This window comes from Oncorhynchus mykiss, chromosome 18 (genome assembly GCF_057628025.1).
Source record: "Oncorhynchus mykiss isolate SJ-2025 chromosome 18, ASM5762802v1, whole genome shotgun sequence".
NCBI lineage: Eukaryota > Metazoa > Chordata > Actinopteri > Salmoniformes > Salmonidae > Oncorhynchus > Oncorhynchus mykiss.
In genome coordinates, this window is record NC_143039.1 from 32,191,870 (window position 1) to 32,199,202 (window position 7,333).

General features: G+C 39.7%; 1 long non-coding RNA gene across 2 annotated transcripts; it reads left to right on the top strand.

Annotated features, from left to right (window-relative positions):
- Window positions 1-5,733: 5,733 nt before the first annotated feature.
- Window positions 5,734-6,938, top strand: LOC149975473 (uncharacterized). Of its 2 annotated transcripts, none has more exons than XR_016488387.1 (4): window positions 5,734-5,868; window positions 6,066-6,150; window positions 6,360-6,470; window positions 6,714-6,938. It is a non-coding gene; the product is annotated as an uncharacterized LOC149975473 (long non-coding RNA). The 2 variants fall into 2 exon arrangements; XR_016488388.1 differs by having other exon boundaries at window positions 5,840-5,868; window positions 6,022-6,150.
- Window positions 6,939-7,333: the final 395 nt, after the last annotated feature.

Here is a 7,333-nt window from a genome sequence, read left to right on the forward strand (position 1 = left end):
CAAAATTAGCAGAATTGTTTGAAATCTGTTATAAAATTGCTACATTTTCTCTCCACCCCATGACAAAATGTGTAGCACTGCAGAAAATGTGTTTTAAAACTGCAACATTTTCTGTACGTCTCATGACAAAACGGGTAGAATTGCAAATTAACTTTAAAACGTAAATTCTTCTCTCTGCTGTCAAGAGGGGGGGGGGCGCTACTAAAACATTCTGCCCTCTTGGTGACGGGGCCCCTCAACCAAATCTCGCTTAGGGCCCAAAAAAGCTATATCCAGCCCTGGTCACTACAAAGACAGGTGTCCTTCCTAACACGATACCAACCTAAATGACAGAGTGAATAGATGAAAGCCTGTTTAGAATAAAACATATTTCAAATCATGCATCCTGTTAGCAATAAGGCACTAAATTAAACCTGCAAAAAATGTGGCAAAGAAGTTCACTTTATGTCCTGAATACAAAGTGTTATGTTTGGGACAAATCCAACACAACACATCACTGAATAACACTCATATTTTCAAGCATGGTGGTGGCTGCAACAGGTTATCGGTATGCTTGTCTTTGGCAAGGACTATTGAGTTTTTAAGTGTAAAAATAAACGTAATAGAGCAAAGCACAGGCTAAATCCTAGAGGAAAACCTGGTTCAGTTTGCTTTTCAACAGACCATGGGGAGACAAATTCACCTTTCAGCAGGACAAAAACATAAAACACAAGGCCAAATATACACTGCAGTTGCTTACCAACACAACATTGAATGTTGCTGAGTTGCCTAGTTACAGTTTTGACTAGAAAATCTATGCTTGAAGAATTTTTTAAAGTATAATGTGCAGATATTGTACAATCCAGGTGTGCAAAGCTCTTAGAGACTTACCCAGAAAGACTCACAGCTGTAATCGTTGCCAACAGTGATTCTAACTTGTATTGAATCAGGGCTGTGAATATTTATGTAAATGAGATATTTCTGTATTTCATTTTCAATAAATGTGCAAACATTTCTGAAAACATGTTTTCATTTTTTGTTATGGGGAATTGTGTGTAGATGGGTAATGAAAAAAAGAAGATTTAAACCATTTTCAATTTAAGGGGTATGAATACTTTCTGAAAGCACTGTATCCCACAGAAAGCTAAGTATTGAAATAACCAAATCTAGTTTACGTAATGATTTAGAGACTGAAAATATTCTGAATATACAGTGGGGCAAAAAAGTATTTAGTCAGACACCAATTGTGCAAGTTCTCCCACTTAAAAAGATGAGCGAGGCCTGTAATTTTCATCATAGGTACACTTAAACTATGACAGACAAAATGAGAAAAAAAAATCCAGAAAATCACATTGTAGGATTTTTAATGAATTTATTTGCAAATTATTGTGGAAAATAAGTATTTGGTCAATAACAAAAGTTTATCTCAATACTTTGTTATATACCCTTTGTTGGCAATGACAGAGGTCAAACGTTTTCTGTAAGTCTTCACAAGGTTTTCACACACTGTTGCTGGTATTTCGGCCCATTCCTCCATGCAGATCTCCTCTAGAGCAGTGATGTTTTGGGGCTGTTGCTGGGCAACACAGACTTTCATATCCCTCCAAAGATGTTCTATGGGGTTGAGATCTGGAGACTGGCTAGGCCACTCCAGGACCTTGAAATGCTTCTTACGAAGCCACTCCTTCGTTGCCCGGGCAGTGTGTTTGGGATCATTGTCATGCTGAAAGACCCAGCCACGTTTCATCTTCAATGCCCTTGCTGATGGTAGGCTTTGTTACTTTGGTCCCAGCTCTCTGCAGGTCATTCACTAGGTGAATGGTTCACTAGGTGGTTCTGGGATTTTTGCTCACCATTCTTGTGATCATTTTGACCCCACGGGGTGAGATCTTGCGTGGAGCCCCAGATCGAGGGAGATTATCAGTGGTCTTGTATGTCTTCCATTTCCTAATAATTGCTCCCACAGTTGATTTCTTCAAACCAAGCTGCTTACCTATTGCAGATTCAGTCTTCCCAGCCTGGTGCAGGTCTACAATTTTGTTTCTGGTGTCCTTTGACAGCTCTTTGGTCTTGGTCATAGTGGAGTTTGGAGTGTGACTGTTTGAGGTTGTGGACAGGTGTCTTTTATACTGATATCAAGTTCAAACAGGTGCCATTAATACAGGTAACGAGTGGAGGACAGAGGAGCCTCTTAAAGAAGAAGTTACAGGTCTGTGAGAGCCAGAAATCTTGCTTGTTTGTAGGTGACCAAATACTTATTTTCCACCATAATTTGCAAATAAATTCATTAAAAATCCTACAATGTGATTTTCTGTATTTTCTTTCTAATTTTGTCTGTCATAGTTGAAGTGTACCTATGATGAAAATTACAGGCCTCTCATCTTTTTAAGTGGGAGAACTTGCACAATTGGTGGCTGACTAAATACATTTTTGCCCCACTGTATCTAATCAGATTTATGTAGCCCTTTTTCTAAGCATGTAGCATTTTAGCCAGTGATGTTCAATTCATGATAATCCAATTTAGGTTTGTGACTAAGGGTACTTTGTAGTGAAGAGGGTTGATGATGAGTAATGCGATCCTTTGTGATCAACCTCTAAAAGTGTAATATAGGGGAAATGGTCTAGCTCAGAGAGTCGTACAGTGAATCACGCAGAGCATGACATACAATAGAAAGACCAACAGCAGCATAGAGAATTAACATGCCTATTTCCCTGATTGAGAACCATAGCCGGCCAAAACATAGAAACCCAAAACATAGAAATAAAGAACATAGAATGCCCACCCAAATCACACCCTGACCAACCCAAATAGAGACATAAAAACGCTCTCTAAGGTCAGGGCGTGACAAATAAAGTGAGAACATTATTGTTTTAACCTGTTTTAAACGTACAGTATACTCCCATTTTATTTGCCATATTGGCAGTACAGTGCTGTAAAAAAAAGTATGTGCCCCTTTCTAATCTTCTCTATTGTTACATAGTTTTTGATACTGAATGTTATCAGATCTTCAACCAAAACCTAATATTAGATAAAGGGAACCTGAGTGAACAAATAACACAACAATGATATACTTATTTCATAAACAAAGTTATGCAACACTCAATGCCCTTGTGTGAAAAAGTAAATAACCCCTTTCACTCAATAACTGGTTGTGCCACATTTAGTTGCAATGACTCCAACCAAACATTTCCTGTGGTCGCTGATCAGTCTCTAACGTCAATGTGGAGGAATTTTGTCCCACCTTTCCATGCAGGACTGCTGTAACTCATCAACATTTGTGGGTTTTCAAGTCCTTTCACAACATCTCAAATGAGATTAGGTCTGGACTTTAACTAGGTCATTCCAAAACCTCAAATTTCTTTATTTTTAGCCATTTTCATGTAGACTTGATTGTGTGTTTTGGATCATTGTCTTGCTGCATGGCCCACCTTCGCTTCAGTTTCAGCTCACAGACGGATGGCCTGACATTCTCCTGTAGAATTCTCTGATACAGAGCAGAATTCGTGGATCCTTCTATTAAGGCAAGTCGTCCAGATCCTGATGGCAGCAAAGCATTCCCAAACCATGACACGACAACCACCATGCTTGACCGGTGGTATGAGGTTCTTACTGTGGAATGCAGTGTTTTTTGTTTTTTTGCCAAGCAAAATGGGACCCACTCAGACCTGCAGCATCAGGTAGGTTCACAGCGCGAGCTGCACAGCCGCCTCATCCTTTGGTTTGGCTTCTCTTCAAGGTTACCCACCACTTTGGCATGCTAGGAAGGCCTAACGTTTCAACTCTTTATATTTCCCCCTTTTATCTTTTCAATGTTTTAATTGTAATTTCAAAGCTTTACAGGTTTATTTCAAATAGTTCACATTTTTTGTTCCCCCTACCTTTTTCAACCTTTTTTTTAAATGAAAAAAAATAGGTGGAAGATGAAAAGGTGTGTTTAGCTACTGTAACTGCTATATAGCACAATCACATGGCTACATCACAATTACAGCTGATGCCAGTTCAGGATATTAAACCCAATGATCCTTTCATTTGAGTGATAGGCTACCCATTCCAGTACTGTATGTATTCACGTCTGACACTGCACCATTGTCCTTGCTTTAAAATGAACACTTAAAAAATAAAATCTGGTTCTTTTCCCACAGCACTGTCTTTATCAGTCTCATATTGCTGAATAACAGGAGGGGCCGGAGGAAGGAGAGTTACACTGAAACCTGCAGAGGTCCAGAAGGTAAGATGGACAAAAGGGCACTGACTTCACATTTTTTGAACCTGTTTGAAACGTCTGTCTGAGCCTAGGACACAAAGACTTTCAGGCATTGAACAATATGTTAACTGTAGTGTCTATATAGGTTATACTGTTGAAATGTGTCTTTCTATCTCCTAGAACCACATCCAAGCATGAAAGTCTTTGCTTTTGGTCTCCTGCTCCTGGTGGCAGTCGTCTATGGTAAATATAATCTCTTCATGTTGAACCATCCTAATGTTTTTATTTTCAAAAGTTCAGATAAAAAAACCTTGATAGTAGGTCGATAGTGTGCACTAGACTACACACTATGACTATGGCCAGTGACTTTCAAGGTTTAGTTTTCGTTCATGTTTCTCTGTATTTCTCTCTTTCTCTCTCCCCTCTCTCAGGTGAGGCTCTGCAGTGCCATAACTGTATCCGGGCCACGCCAGGCAGTGGTGATTGTGTGGAGACTGTGGAGACCTGTCCTCCTGAGCTGGACTCCTGTGCTGAGCTGGACGCCTTCCCCTTATGGTGAGTCCCAGCACCATTCAGTCGGCATGGCATATAGCCACAATCACTGCAGAGACGCCACAGTGCCTTATTAATCCGACCAGAAATCAATCAAAGACACACACACACACACACACACACACACACACACACACACACACACACACACACACACACACACACAAACAAAAAATCTATTTACTAGGTAGGCCTACAAGATTATCACTCAGTTGTCAGTCATTACCCACTGGACAAAAACTGGTTGAATCAACGTTTTTTCCACGTCATTTTAACCCACAAAAAATCAATGTGATGAGTAATTGGCATTTCCTCTTTTTTTCACCCAGCTTTTAACCTAAATCCAATGTTATGGTGACATTTCTTGTTGATTTCATGTTGAATTCACGTTAGTTGACAACTCAACCAAATGTAATCAGAACTAGATGTTGAACTGACGTCTGTGCCCAGTGGGTATCGTCATCATCATCTCTCCCCCCCTCTCTATATTTGTCTCTCTATTTCTCCAGAGAACACCTTCCACAAGTCCTGCTTCAAGATGATGGAGTGCCTGAAGCTTGGTGTAAACAAGGGTCTGAGAGTCACCTGCTGCAACTGGGACAACTGCAACATATAAGACCCATGGCCCATACTCACCTTCTGTATCATTGGTATGCGTGTGGCTGGAGCCCAGTTCAAATGGCAATGAAATACATTCAGTATAGCAAAATGACATTTGTTATCTTTTGTCCCTGATTTCAACATATGTTGAAATGTCATAAGAAGAACTTGTTTACATGTGATACGAATGATTCATCATCCAACACCACCTCTTACATAAACTACGCACACCAGTCAGTTGTTTTGTTGAGCTTTGATATTTCTAAAGCTTCTTTACACCCTTTCCCAATGTGGAATGTCCCAGTGTGGAACATGACACTTCAAACCTTTGTCTTGTGAAATCCGGGAATTTCCATTCCTTTACAGAGAGACATAGGGTACTACTTGTTTCTAAACCTGAGTAAATAGATTGCACAATATCTCACACAAGTGACTCATAGATAACAGCTTTATTAGCATACTATGCTGTATAAAAGGAGAAGAAGAAGGAGATGAGAGTAAAGGAAGCTACACCTAAAGGAAATACAATCAGGTGAGCAACTATTTTACTATCCTCAGCACCTAATAACTATGTCTCATGATACTGTGCTACTGAGGTTGTGAAATGGTTGGTTGCAGAATGTTTCTGCACATTTCAAATAAACCAGACTTACATGTAGCAATTGTTGAACATCCCACCGCATAGAGGGAGTCTTTGGTGATGCCTTTTTTCTATTGTCGGAACGACAGTTCAACAGACTCCTGAAGAAAGACAAAGGAAAGATGAAAGCTAGATGTTTTTCTCTCCTTCTCTTGCTGCTGGCATGTAGCTTTGGTGAGTCTGCCCATCAAGGTCTTCATCTTATTTCACGTCTTTATTAGACAGGGACAATGCCAAATAAAACACATTCATCTGTACCAGATTAAAGCTTGCTTGCTTATTCTTATCTCCATTCTTTAATCTCCAGTCTCCCAGTTTACACAATGGATAACCAGACTCCCTCTAATACAACAGAGGTAATGTTGTTATTCTGTTTTCTCCAGGAGAGGGCCTGAAATGCAACCGTTGTGTTGGCAAAGGCTGCAGGAACACAGTGGAGACCTGCCGTGTTGACCATGACACCTGCGGCACGGTCTTATTCAAGCCCCCACTCCGTACGTATCTATTATCCCCATTCACTAGGCAGTATTCCCTGAGTTTCATCTGTATATATCCCTTCACTAGGCACTTTACTATGTGTGTAACCCGAGGATCAGCAACCAATCGGTAAAACACAAAAAGCTGATCCTTTTGATTGACATCTAAGGAAACGTTTGCTATTTCCAATCAAGAAAATGTGCTGGTTTGTGTCTTCTATATCTGGTGTTTTACCCTGTCTCGCTTCGCTCTCTCCACAGCTATCTTGTACTTCAAGAGATGCATGAAGATGTCAGAATGCTTGTTGCTGGGAAGCAACAAGGACATTGATGCCTTTTGCTGCACCACCAACCAATGCAACTGAGAGACACATACTCTGTCTAACATACAATACAGTCCATTTATTGTACTAAGCTGAACATCACTAATCAATGCACATGATTGAAACTGTTAAGAAGTAACATAAAGTTGAACTTTTTTCCAAACAGTTTGCATTTAATTTTTATTTCTGTTTGACATAATTCACCTGTGATTAGCCAGGTGATGGCCTGGAACATGAGCACTGCACTAAGCAAGTTCAGTTTATATATGACAAGTCATATACAGAACTAGTTTATAGTCTATATTATGTATTACCCAATACCACAGAAAATATAAACTCCATTTAGTTAGCATTACACACTGTCCCGATGTGGAATGTCCACATACGGAACAGAGCAGACCGTGGATAACTATAGTTGTAACTATGCTTTGCAGAATGTACGTTTTTTCGGGAAATTTACTTTTTAAATATAGATTCCAAAAAATGACTACAGCTCTCAGAAATTGACCACTTTTTAAAACTATTTGAATACAGATCTGAGAAAGCAACTCCTTCAAA